The sequence below is a fragment of the Argopecten irradians genome, chromosome 1 (genome assembly GCF_041381155.1).
Source record: "Argopecten irradians isolate NY chromosome 1, Ai_NY, whole genome shotgun sequence".
NCBI classification, from domain to species: domain Eukaryota; kingdom Metazoa; phylum Mollusca; class Bivalvia; order Pectinida; family Pectinidae; genus Argopecten; species Argopecten irradians.
The window spans coordinates 57,939,536-57,952,857 of record NC_091134.1 but is presented as its reverse complement, the minus strand read 5'-3'; the positions used below and the strand labels follow the sequence as shown (position 1 = coordinate 57,952,857).

The following is a 13,322-nucleotide window of genomic DNA, read 5'->3' as shown; positions in this document are numbered from 1 at the left end:
CTGTATTTAACACCATTTTATTTCTTCTGTCGAATCACACACTCATTGCCAACATATCCAAGCCCAGCATCCCCATTCACTTGCATAAACTTTGCGAGTGTATGTGTGTGTTTTAAATTTGTTTTCATTAATTCTGTTTGATGACTTTACATCAGTTATTGGTATCCTAAACAATGGTCTCATAACTAACAAGTTTAAAATAAGTTTTTAGGATGACCTGTTGTCATCATGCATCGTCCGTCGCCGTGCGCCATGCGTACACTTTTTCATTCAAACGGCTTGTCCTCAATCTAGCCTGCAGCATGCTAATATGAACTGTCTTGGTTTGTCATTATTGGTCTTTAGGATTCATATGTGTTGCAAATAATAGTGATTGGTCTCCTTTGGCAACATATTCATACGTCTAATAAACGTGTTTTCTTTATAAACTAAATCCCTTTTTTGACAGATATATTAGTGAACGCTTTTTGACTTTAAAATTATGACTATTTGTGACCTCACCTAGCGGGTTTTTTTGCGTCTTTAGTGCTACATGAACTAATTATATCAGTGGTATTAAATCAGAATACTTCATTTTCTAAACAAATTTAACCTAAATAGTAAACCACGATAGAAATAATGTCTTGGACGAAAATACAGAATCGAAAGTAACAACATTGATGACATTAAAAATGCAATTTATTTAGGTATAACATCTCAGCGATAATTTGGTGAAAAACAGTAAGAAAGTGAGAAGAACAGTTTTCGTACGTTTAACCTTAAATCCAATTGACTTTGGTAAATATGTCCTTCAGTGACAAATTCCACTGGTGACAAAACCCTGAGAGTGGTAAACTCCAAAGGAAACAAAATTCTTGAAATATATACATAAACTTGTTTACAAATCTGTCTTTGCACGACTCTGTATATATGTAAACCATCTATATAACAGGGTGCGTAATTCTATAGACAGATTACGATTTCTCAGCGAGCAAACACATCCGCGTTTGGATTCTTCTAAGATGGATTTCAGACAGCTTAACATCAACATGTTTGTCATATATCATTGATAGATTTGATATGATAATAATTATGTTGGTAATCGATTATGTGAATTTGTTTTGATTTATGATAAGCATTTCCCCATGTTCTGTTTTGTCTTTGCAGTATGGAATTTGTTTTAAAAAACAATATATTAAGTTGCCTATACTCTACGTATATGTTCACCTGCCGAAACGAAACACGTTAAAATCTAGTCATCTTGCAAATACAATTTTGTATTTTGCATTGAATGCCTACTATTACACGTAGCAAATATATATAACTAACATAATGGTTTTGGATATCTTTTACCATGTCAAAATCAAGGTTAGCAACATCAAATTCAATAATGTGATTGCGGAATATTACAAAATGTATTTGTAATTTATTGCAATAAAGCTGACAACACTTTGTTAACACTGCCACGGTTCGTCCCCTTTCCGAGGCTAGGTGTTCCGCCTTATTTATAATCCAATTTCGCGGTGAAAAGGTTTGTAAGAAACTTTATTTAGATAGGGGGCGAGCTGACTCCCCAGGTACCAGGTATAGAACCTATAAACAAGGGATGGTGTCACTGTCCCATGTATATGACGATAAAGCGGGAAGGCAGTTTCATCCTCATTGCTTCATCATAGTTAGCTATATAATTATAAATAAACTGATTTCATTTGAGTGTTCATTTTATGTTATTAAGAAATAAATAAATAAAACATAAATCAGTGTACTTAAAGCGGTCTAAGTAAAATGAGAGTTTTTAGTTATGGCTTCAAAACATGAAAACGCGATTGTTTCTTTTGACCTTACTTTTTGGGGATGGAGGTTCTTAAATTTTTAAACCTCAAGCACTATTGTGTCTCGGTAGTTTAGAACAACAACAAACATTAATTCGTCAAATTACCGATAATAATGACGAAAAAAACCCATTAAGTTCGCCGGATTTGGTTCTAAGGCTGTCTATTGCTGAATTTTAAAAGTAAGATCAGTTTGCTTCATAACGTACGTCTTAAGAGAGTTAAGATTGACAGATGGATATAGATTCTTGGTCAATTTTGTTTATCGCTTTCTCGCTTTTTAGATTTCTGTCTTACCGACATATTTGATTTAGAATCGTCGAATATCATCGCTTGACACCGTAGTTAGTATTAGCTCTCGCTGTACATCAGGTTCATTCAGGCCATTTCTTCGCCATCATGTACTTTACGCAATATTGTAAATCTCTTAGATAAACAGATCAACCTTGCGTTTGACATGTATACATCTTCATACTTATCTCTAAGCGTTACCGTGATGAGACCATTATTGTCTTGTCTATATGTACAAGCGGGTTTACCTACATAGATCTTAAATTATCCTCAGAGCAAACACTTTTTTGTCCGAGTACTGAAATTTTCTGTGTACACAAGCGCGTCCGACAAGTTTCATGGTCAAGTTTGGTGAGGTTCGGAACTTCTGGCGTCATTGCGCTTGTATTTGGTCATCCTTTCCTTCACATTTGGTTGGCTATTGACTCCAAAGTGTCTGGAGTTCCGAAGGTGGCCACTCGTCACAAACACCTAGCTCAACTCCACAGCTCTTAAATATAAAGTAATGCTTTGTGAACCAATAAAATATCTTGAAGACTTGTGTATGCAAATATGTATAGAAGAATGGCACGTTCTTGCATGCAATTGGTATACATGTATTTGACACTTTTCTTCGAATATGTGCTCCAAATTGGGATATGACATGGAAATGAATGCAGTAACGGATGCAGCCCCTGTAGTATTTTCACTGATATCCTTTCTTTCTTTAGTGTGACATACCTCCTCTAATTTATCCTTTGCTCCGGACTTTACATCTGAATTAGATATACGTATGTTAAGATTTGCGATGGGACATTTAGGGGCCTCAATTTTTTAAATTTTTGTTTGATATTCCGAAAGCATAGAATAGGGGGTTAATATTTCGACATGTCTTGAACGCAATGTAACTGCAGTATTAAACATGTTGATTTTGTTTAATAATTTTTGTTAAAAGTACTTACCAGACCGTCCGATTTAGGACATTTGGACAATAGGATATGTAGGATAGAAGAGGGTGCCCTGTAGATAAGAAAGGAATAACAGCATCATTAACGAAGAACAAATTACACAGAAACAAAGCTCGTTGTGTAACACCGTGAATTCATGGTACTTTCAAGGATATCATATACAATTTGTCAATATATTTCTAACAGATATTTAATTGAAAAGTAATAATTATTGCACAACATGCATTGAACCGTTTTTGTGCTATCTTGTCCATTAATCTGCCATCGGAGTGGGTGGTAAGTGTTATGCCTTTCCATGGCTTAGATCTAGGATGATCCAACATCTTATTAGAACCGAGCTCAACTCTTAGATCCCATGAGGGATAACAAGGCTTAAATACTTTACAGATTACTAAATAATACCTCCACATGTACTCATTTTGGATGTTCAGGGCAATAAATGTTAATCTTTGCATACTAACGAATTAATTAAGAACGTGTTTAAAAATAATGCAATTACGTAAAACATTATCATCCATAGTTTTTCAAGTGTAAAATTCAATTTTGAAAATTAAAATATTTGCACTATGAAGTACTAGTATTGTAGTTACGTAACGTATTTTTAAAACAAAATAATGAAATAAAATATTTACAATGTTTGCATATTCATGAAATATTGTTGATCTTGATATGTGTTGTCACCTATCAGAATGAAACAAGAAAAAACAGCACGTATTAATTGAGAATACAGCAAAATAAAAATCCAGTTAATTCCGAATCAGAAGAATTACATACACTTATTTACGTAACAGCGATTAAATAAAAATTCAAAAATCATCATGTTCTTTAACTCAGTTATTTAAAGTAATGCGAGTCCATAACACAGTTTAAGTAATTTTGATCAACAAATACAACCTTACCAATGTAATATGTGTCATATAGTTTGACTTGTCTGATCTCCTCAACCCAAAATTATAACATTTATTCAGATGGATTATCCGAGCTGCCTTAAACAGGTTAGCCTACATAATTTAGTTGGATTTGTTAACTACTTAGGCGATTGTTTCCGGTGTTATAGGGTTAACATTAGGATTGCCTAACAAAAACATAGTTCAGAATACAAATGTATGTATTGGTCATTTAGAGGAAAACTGAATAAAAAAGTAGTACCTATAATGTTTATATCTCATCAAACTATATAGTGAAAGTTTAAACTTTAAAGTTGAATTTAAAGATGTACAGGTACGTTGTATATTACTCCTGTAAGCTACCAGTTACAATTTCTACACCGTTATAAAACAGAGGAGTAAAACAAGTACTACTAGTGTAAGGGGAAAGCTGTGGTTTAAAGGCATCCGCCTTAGCCATTAATACCACCCGAGTGTTGTAGACGGTTTTCTGTAGAAGTGGGGAATCACTTGAGGGGCACTATAATGACCCTTCAAGCGTTCCGTAAACATTGACTTTGTGGCACAAGTTTACACAGATCGCTTCTCTTGTGCATTTCGTCATCATAACTCGCTTCCTATAAAAATAGGCAATCTATGTGACGTTGTTTGATGTTGAAGGCGATTGAAATCACAAAGTAATTAAAACTACTATTACGCTTTACAACATGTCTCAAGATGGCGGAGATGGGGTGGTTGTTAGGTTACTACCGGCACCTCAGAGAGAATGTCGTGGCTAGCGTAATGTACTTAGAACTGGAGTAGGTGGAAATCTTTTGTATTACAAGTGTTTTTCTAGAGTTCGCATTGTCGTTATATTTTATCTTGTATGTAATCAGTGCATGATGCATTTCCACTCATCTATAAATCTTAATCTCCGATTCCAAATTGTTGAAAGCTTTGAAACAAGCTTTATGTGTATCATTACAAATATGTGCAATCATGTGACGTGTGAAACATTCGTAATAATTTGAGCATGTTTTTTTCTAATTTGGATCAAAACATCAATTTCGTCTGATAAAACAAAGATATAGTAGTTACCATGATAAAATGATGACATCAAGACACGAATTAAGCTACCAAGACGTTTACGCGGTCTGCTAACCGGGGAAGAGCTGCTATTTCATTACTTCTACACCACTTGGCCAGGGGTAGCGTTTTGAACCACCCACTTTCTTTATTTGCGTGTGTAGGATCATCAACGATTTCTCAAGTTCGTTCAAAGTCACTCGAGTCCGGCCACACAATGTGACCACCATGTCCGTAATTCAATTAATACCATGAAAGGAATCTAGGAGCACGGGTCCGTCTCATCACATCTGCGCCGCTTCATTTGCCGGGATTAGTCCCAGCAATTCTCACCCTTGTATATAGTATCGTCACTAATGACCCTGGAGTTGATAACGACTGGTCCCTACACAAGAACCCAATCACAAATAACGACCGCTCCCCGACAACAAAACCCTCACAAATCGATGTCTAGATTGCTGGTTCCTAATCGTCCTCCACATCAAAGATAGACTGATATTGAAATCTTGTCCGTTTTGTCGATGTATAGTATCCACCTTGATAGAAGCTCACGATCTATCTATGTGCTGAGCTTGGCCACCCCACGGTTCCCCATATAGTACAACGCTACCTCCTAGATGTGTAGTACTATACAGATTGGGTACGGACAATATCCTACCTCCCTTAATTGTCAGATATATAATGGAGCATCAGAAGACCTGAGTGTGATGTCAGAAAAGTTAATTCTATATTTGAAGCCAGTCATCTGTTCTTCATAAATGCAATTAATGTAACAAGTCTAAGTGATGAATTGGTGATATGATTTTGATTTCATGCATTATCAGGTACATGCAATAGTATTGACAACAAATTTTTGTGAAAAATTTATTTGAAAAAAACATTGTTTAGTTTGATATGCTAATAAGATTTGCTTCAACTAACTAAAAGGGAGTGATACAATTGGATGTAACAAAATGCGTTGACGGATACTTAACGGAAAAGGATATTACTTAAATAAGCCATCGTATCACACTCATATAGTATACCGATACAAATAATTTTTATCATGCCAAATATGCGCTTAAAATATACATACCACATCGATATCTCTTTGCGATAATAACACATGGCATATGATTCAATATCAATTGCTTTTATTTGGTTATTTTGGTGAGAAGATGACCTCATAATTTGGATAAAATTTCGAAAAATGTCTCAAAATGTTTTTGTGGTCCTCCTCTTGCAAGAAGTCTTTGAGAATTAGTGATCGTAATGCCCTTTTATATTTAGTTCCTCTCAATTAAGTTATAATTTCAGTGTTAACATCAAACTGACATTAACATTATAGAGCATTAATGCTTTGTTTCAATGAGATGTTTAACTCAGCGTGCCCCCGAAACTAATTTAAATAAAAGGTCATATTAGCCATGCCATTGTTTGGAGTGTCAGTAAAGGTTGAAAAACAACACCTATACGCATGCGTGAAGCAAGATCTAGCTATGCAAATATTGACCTATCGACCTTCCTATCAACAAAGTCTTAGTGATGTTTAACATTTTTGTTTTGTTTCTTTGTCTTTTGAGATGACAACGGATATATCATTGTAAAACTGAGTGATATATCTTTCGGAATTGGACATTTTCTAGCTACTGATTAAAATACTACCCACGAGACATTTCCCTCAGAAGGTATCTTGGCAACTGGAAGAGGGGGAACTCGAGCAATAGTAGAGGGAAACAACCAAGAGGTTTGTTGGCTTCTGTTGTAAGAAGATACTATATTGATGACGTTTGGTAAAAATGGCTTTGGGAAAGATGTGTTCGATATATGTTTAGGCGTTTAACCCATCAATAAGATAAAGGATCAAATAGCATTTTTTAAAATATAACCCAACAACCTTTCACATTAAAATTGATACATGTAGGATCTAAAATGGGATTTTAAGAATTTTTTTTAAAATTTATTTACGGGCCTTAAATATACTTTTTATCACATACAAGTAACTACAACAACCTATATTTCAAAGAACCCCACGTCAATTGAAATATCTTGTAAAATCCAGCGGAGGCTGTCACACCATTCTCGAATTCTAAAAATAAAAAAAAAAAACATTACAAGGGCGATATTACTGGATATCGAGTAGATTATATGATAAAGCATTATCAGATTCTAAACAATGTCATCTCTTGTATGGGGAAAATAGTGAAAGAAAAAAAATCAGAATAGGAAAAAACAGCTTTAAAATTTTTTCAAAATATCCAATACTCAAGGTATCACACATAAACACCTGTCCACCCAGAACTATAGTCGAAACGGACAAGGAGACAATATACCAAGTGTCATCAGCACACAAATGTAACAATAACAACTACTGTAAACCGACTTTATTTATTTTCGCGAATTTTGCATTTAAACTAAATACGTGAAAGTTTATCTATGCGAATGTATATATACCTACCTAGTTAAAGGTAATTTCATTCATTTTTAAAATATGTGAATTTGTTTTGAAATAGGAATCGTGAAAATTAACAACGAAAGAAAGTTGGTTTAGAGTGTTTTAAAATGTATTATGAGGTCAAAAACAAGGTTAACATATACCACGGTCTAAACTTAGTCAAAATGTACTACAATATGGTCAAAATCAAGCACATGTACCACATGATCAAAGAAAAAGGTCAACATATACCATATCATCAACGAAAAAGGTCAAAATGTGTCTTGAGGTCAAAGAAAAAGGTCAACATGTACCATGTGGTCAAAGAAAAAGGTGAAAATGCACCACATGATTAAACAAAAAGGTCAACATGTACCATGAGGTCAAAGAAAAAGGTCAACATGTACCATGTGGTCAAAGAAAAAGGTCAACATGTACCATGTGGTCGAAGAAAAAGGTCAACATGTACAATGAGGTCAAAGAAAAAGGTCAACATGTACCATGAGGTCAAAGAAAAAGGTCAACATGTACCATGTGGTCAAAAAGGTCAACATGTACCACTTGCTCAAAGATAAAGGTCAACATGTACCATGTGGTCAAAAACAGGTCAACATGTACAACTTGTTCAAAGAAAAAGGTCAACTAGTACCATGTGGTCAAAGAAAAAGGCCAACATGTACCATGTGGTCAAAGAAAAAGTCAACATGTAGCACGTGGTCGAAAAACAGTCAACATGTAGCACGTGTAGCAGCAAACCAACCCACATATACTACAGTGTCAACAGTCAAGGCCAACATGTACTATAATAGTGGAAAAGTTCATATTATCCAGCATTTGAAATGTGATATTTGTTTTGATTATCCAATGGGGCACTTGAACTCGCTATTGCTAGGCGTCAACAGATAGTTTTTATTTACATAAAACTTAAACCTATGTTAGGAAAGTACAACCAATGACTACATAATCATTCTCTATTCCTTATAATCATATGTTTAAACTTTGCTTAACGCATTCATGCTGGTTGTTAAAACACGTTACGAAAAAAAATCAACAGTAAAGCAGTATCATTCATATTTCTTAGTGGTGCACTATGTGTTACGTACGGAAAAAAATGACAACTCGAATTGTTGTGACTATGGGTTTATTGTACCCTATAGGTATACTACTTTTGACGTCCTTTTGGTCACGAAAACTATGTCCTTAATATCTGCTTTGATAAATTACGTCCATCATCGTCGTTCTGTCTTATGTTAGAGAAGCTATGGGCGTTCCTGTATGGTCAAATTGAAAATAAAAAATATTAAAAATTCAATATACAATGAAAATCAATATAAAGAATATGTTGAGATAGGATTGAGTAAAAGGCAATTTCAATTGTATAACCAATTGTCCATGAAAGGAAGAAGGAAGCTAAACTACTTATCGACCTCGCCATATGCTCACCTGAAATTGATTTTCGGTCGTTTTAGTCCAACAAGGTCATTTTGGAATTCTCTCCGGAAATGCAGGTAGGAAAGTTACATGTTTAACATTTCGAGGTCAGAGAACTGAAAAAGAAAAATATATAATGACCTTCCAAAATATTTCATAGCATTGTAAATTAAAACATTCACAATGATTGTGACATATTTCATAAGAGTAATTATTTACACTTTGAAAAACTAGTTAAGGAGCTTGTCATTATTGCGTTCTAGTACAAATGAGAATCGATAAAAGTGGCAAAGTTGACGGACGGGTATACATACACAAGATAGGTCTCAGTGAGATATCAATTAGAGAATGGCATACATTAATATGAAGAAACCTTACTATAATACCCGTTTAATTAATTCCAATATAAAACATTGACTTTTCATTATTATGATAATACATGAATTATGATTCTAATTGACTATTTGAAACAATTGATGCGCAAGTGGACAACAGGAAGTTACCTACAGTCTAATTTAGAAGATAATTACTTCAGACTATGGCGTAAAGCATCCGTTATTAGCTCTAACTATTCAGTGTTATGGTTTTGTCACAAACTCATCTAAACAGTTTTGGAATTTATTTATGTCAGCAATGTGTCTGGCGGGACGGCTAATTCTTTTAGCACTAATGATAAAATCGATATTTCACATTAAACCGTGTCACTGGGGATAAGTGAGACAGTCTCATGGATACGGTAGGATATTTAGTTAGCTTGTCGCGGGGTTGTATAGCCGAGTCGTTCACTCCCTCGGGGGTCACAAGGAAACGGTGTCATATCTGCACATTTAAAGTAGAGACACCAAGCTACATTAATACATTTTAATAGATTCTGTTGGTGAATTCTGACCAGAGGTTTGAGTTGGCCTTCCTGGTATGATCATAGTTAGAGTTGTTTAGAGACGCTGACCCGAGTGCGTGTGGATATGGTGTAGTTGTTTGTTTATTTTAAGATCGCTATGATAAATCCTACTGTTTCAGACAAATTAACAACGTTTCTAAAGTGACTGCTAGTACAAGTGTCTGCTTAGTGATCCGAAGAGCAAACGATCTGATTTGATTAACACGGTGTTTGCATAAACAAATAAATTTATTATGATTTTAGATTTTCACATGACCGGATTTCATAAGATATATGGTGGTATGTTTTTTTTTTATATCTATATAGCTGGCATTGTTCGTGTTAATTGAAGTGTGACCACATAGAAGTTGTGGCGATGCCTCACTTAACCCCAGTTATAGATGACTACGTAACATAATTATATTTTTTAGTTCTGACCTCACATAAAAGTAAGTCATACCTGCATTGTGACTGCGGAACTACGCAACCTTATCTGTTGAAAATTAATAATTTAATTGTCAATTGGCCTCAAGAGAAAGAGACAAAAAAGACACAATAACATATTGTAGCAATTGACACACGGTTGTAGCACTGTCATATCATTGGTGTGTGTATTGGAAACTTCAAGAGCTAATGAATTCATATATATGATTTTGGTTTTTATTGCTACGACAAATTATTGTAGAAAATATGCAAAACGAAATAAATGAATAAAATAAATATAAAGTAAATAATGATGGTAAACATATTTTCAAAGATTTTGAATATTGTCAATGTTGAACAAATCAAATGAAACTCGTTTGTTTGTGCCGGAAATGAGGATGCGCATGCAAGACGAAGAAACGCTTCTTTAATATGTCATTAAGAAACAGACGGCTGATAGAGGAACCTGTTTCTCCGGGGTATCATTAGTAGGAATATATTAGGCATGAAATATTCAAATGTCTAAGTGATACTCATTAAAGCCCTTAATTACCTTAAGCGGTCATAGTGGCCATTACTCCTATCAAAGGTCAAGGTCAAAATTGCGAAAGGGTGACAATCTTGCATTAAAGTACTTTTATAGATATTTATGATGTTGCAAAATAAAATATGAATAACATTTACAATTTGTTGTCAAAGTGTTTGATTTTTATTGTTAATTTGTGTGATGGAAGACATCAAATTGTTTATTCATTTAGACGAAAGCAACACCAACAACAGCAACATATCGATGTTATCAATGTATGTTTTTATCATTTACTACTGCTATATCCGGCGAATCTTATGGCTAAACGACAACGACAGAATATTTTTACGATAGAAATTTTATTAGAATCACTTACCTTGAAAAGAGATTTTTAACAAGGATTTCCACTAAATAATTCGTGAAATGTCATATTGATGGCACTTTCTATCCTTATTTTAAATTACAAAACACATATTCTTAATATAGTTAAGAATATCTGGGTCAGAAGAATTTTTGTGTCATGCGACACGTTATAATCGACGTCTTTTTGCGCTTGAATGTAAACATCCGAAAATGATTAAGTTTGCACTTAAACTATGCTGTTATCTCGTTGTTAAAAGTTATTTGAGTGAAAACGACGACTTGATACTTCACATCATATGCAGGTAGGACAACCTCTCATATTTAAGCCTCAGTCAGTAAAACATCTTGTCATCATCTAGCGTAGTGTCGGCCATTTTGGTTTGATAGTAAACTGATTATGTTATTTTTTGTTCTGACCGCCGGTCATGTTGAGCCTATGGTCATTTGTAATGTACATCTTACTCCACCTCTCCTAAGTAGATAACACCGTGGAACATAGGCTAAATATAAATCAAGACACTCGGAGATTGTTCATATAAGTATTAAATAGGTCTAGATGTGACCTAGGCGTAAAGCCATTTATTTGCAGTTATTTATATATACAATGTCATCGTATATTTAGAACCGTATGAAATGACCAAACCACGTGTGTTTTAAACAATATCTTATCCATATAAACAACGACTTTATCGTTATATTTACAAACAATATAGATTAATGATAAGGTGGGAATGTAAAATTATACATTTAAATATAAAATTAAACGTTCACAATAAATATTATTCATTTCGGACGTTATTCTTTCTTCTTGTCATTTCCCCGTCACACTGTCCTCATTGATGAACCTAGTTGCGTTTCCGGGCAGTAAAAATACAAATTGCACGTTTCTAATGCAGTTCCAACAAAAACCGAAATCGTCTACCTTTATAATGAGTAATGTCGTCTCAAATGGTTACATATAAAATGTAATCATTTATAGTTCAGGAAAACCACCTGTATTTGGTCATGAAATATTCAGAACATTACAAAATATAGAGCATTGTTCCTCATCATCCATGTTACGCCTGACTGACTAAGTAATACACACGGGTCTGTTTTGTCGATGAAACTGTTTTTATGATTTTTATTCATTTTTATTTGCATTGTCCCATGTATGACCCATCTATGGCAGTCGATCGGAGATCTGAAAGAGGACAACGGAATTCTATGAAAGTGTCTGCGTCCTTTTCAAATTAATTTTGACATTTTCCATCAAATTTCATTATTTTCCCGAATTCATTCAAGCATTTAAAACAGATATGTGTTCCACAGATGAGTTCGATGCACAATAACACTGCCTCGATATTTCTCAATGTTCAATGAGACGAGAAAGGTTATGATAATCAATTTTTTATACCGTATTACTTCATCTGACTTTTCTACTTGCAAATACGAGACATGGGATATAAAAAAAACTATGTAGTAATTCAAGTTTAGAGATGAACTTGAATTATCAAACGAATAATACTATATCAAAAAATAAAATTTGACAAGTTGATTCGTAACAGTTAGTATAGTCGAACATCACGTAATTATGCTTGCGGGAAAAATGTACAATTGCGAACAACACAGGGGGACCCATCTTCTCAAAACCTGGGACAAAAGGTTGACTACTCATATTAAATATGTCGTTCACAAAGGAAATATAAGTTAGATATATAATGGAATAGTGTATAAATATTAAACTTCAGTGTTTCACGGTGTTCGTAGTTCCTTCGCGAAATAGACATTGTCCTCAGATCAATCAAAGTGTTCAAAGTATACGGATTACTAACTCTTAACGCATTCACTGCAGACTGCAAACTATTTAGTCAGTGTGAAAATTGCGAACTTGTTATCACGGGGAAATTATTTAATTATTTTAAATAAGGTAAAGTTTAAAAAAGTTACTCATTATACAGATAACGGAAATATATCTAGCTTTATTCACCCGGTTAAAGTGAAAATAGACATTTACAGGTACTCTGTTTTATTTCCATTACATGTCGACTGTCTTTACAGCGCTGTACTTTGTTGTAATATGTTTACAACTATGTGGTGACAACATATGCCCCTTTCTCCCTGGCCTCCACTGGGGACGCGCACGCGCGCGGAAACCAGACGAGCGTGTAAATAAAACTGATTACGGTAAATTGTCGGCAATTTTCGCCCTTGAAGTCATTAACGCGATGTTTACAAAGAATTCCCTAGCTCACTGTTCGGTTGGGATATTGTCTTTACCGCAAGCACATCTCCTTCCGGAA

At 34.3% G+C, this 13,322-nt stretch overlaps 1 long non-coding RNA gene across 2 annotated transcripts; it reads right to left on the bottom strand.

Moving 5' to 3' along the window:
* Nucleotides 1-11,967, bottom strand: LOC138335106 (uncharacterized). 2 transcript variants are annotated; one of them, XR_011210242.1, is made up of 6 exons: nt 11,054-11,967; nt 8,861-8,964; nt 5,017-7,072; nt 3,682-3,730; nt 3,044-3,101; nt 1-2,592 (listed from the first exon to the last, which is right to left on the bottom strand). It is a non-coding gene; the product is annotated as an uncharacterized lncRNA (long non-coding RNA). The 2 variants fall into 2 exon arrangements; XR_011210238.1 differs by having other exon boundaries at nt 6,997-7,072.
* Between the last annotated feature and the right edge of the window lie 1,355 nt (nt 11,968-13,322).